Genomic DNA, 1,209 nt, shown 5'->3' with positions numbered 1-1,209 from the left:
AGTGCTGGGATTACAGGCTTGAGCCACCGCGCCCGGCTTTCAGATTAACTTTTAATCGACAAGTTCTTGCTGTTTTGCCCAGGCTGGACCGCAGTGGCATAATCACAGCTCACCACAGTCTCAAACTCCTGGCCTCGAGTGATCCTCCCACCTCAGCCTCCCGAAGTGCTGGGATTATAGGTGTGAGCCACAGTGCCTGGCCTGGATTCATTATTATTCCCACCTTACAGATGGGAATTTGGGGGCTCAGAGACGTTAGGTCACTGGCCTCAGGTCACACAGCGTCTGCCTGCTGAAGCTGGGGCTTGACCTCAGGCATCAGAAGCCCATGGCTTCCACGAGTCTACACGTTTGCCTCTTAGCAGCCAAGGACTCTATCCCCAGTTACAGAGGGAGGCAGCTTGTCTGGGGCCACGCCGGAGGCTCCCAGGCCACCTGCCCCCGCACCCTCCCTCCCTGGGGCAAGACTGACACTCCCACCCACACCTAGTCCCATACTTCCTGCTGGGGAACATGGGCCAGAGGAGGGCTTTTAATTTAGAATTGATTCCTGCCACGGAAGAGCTCCTGCCATTTTCCCAGGCAGGAGAGCATGGGTCAGGGACCCCTCAGCCCCACCGCGCCCCTCCCCAGAAGGATGCCCTCCTCCTCGGGCTGCTGCCTCTCTGTCCCCAGCCTCTCCCACGGCTTCCCCATCTGCAGCCGCCCTCTCTGCCCAGGTGGTGAGTCTCCATGGCAACGTCTCATCACAGGTGGTCGTAACCTTAGCAACCAGGTGCTTCCTGCCCCACGGCAGCGCCTGTATCCCCTCCCACACTCCCCCTGCCCCCAGGGGCACCGCTCCAGGAGGAACTGAGGGAGATGCATCCCACCAGGGATGCTGGGCCCAGAGACTTGAGAGACACCCCAAGGTCACCCAGTGGCTGAGGGGCTGGGCGTGGGGTGCTCCAGGAGACGCCAACCACCCCCCCATCCTGCAGAAGGCAAAAGAGCCTGCCCTTCTTGGCATCTCCTGAACTGCTGCTATGTGCTGGGTCCATGCCAGGCTCAGGCGTGGTCTCTGCCCTCAGGAGGCTTCCATTCAAGACAGGGGGTGGGGAGACACTGACCAAGGACAGAAAGGGGACAGTGGCCAGGCACGGTGGCTCACACCTGGAATCCCAGCACTTTGGAAGGCAGAGGCAGGAGGATTGTTTGACCCCAGGAGTT

This window comes from Cebus imitator, unplaced genomic scaffold (assembly GCF_001604975.1).
Source record: "Cebus imitator isolate Cc_AM_T3 unplaced genomic scaffold, Cebus_imitator-1.0 Scaffold375, whole genome shotgun sequence".
NCBI classification, from domain to species: domain Eukaryota; kingdom Metazoa; phylum Chordata; class Mammalia; order Primates; family Cebidae; genus Cebus; species Cebus imitator.
Note: the sequence above shows the minus strand (reverse complement) of the source record.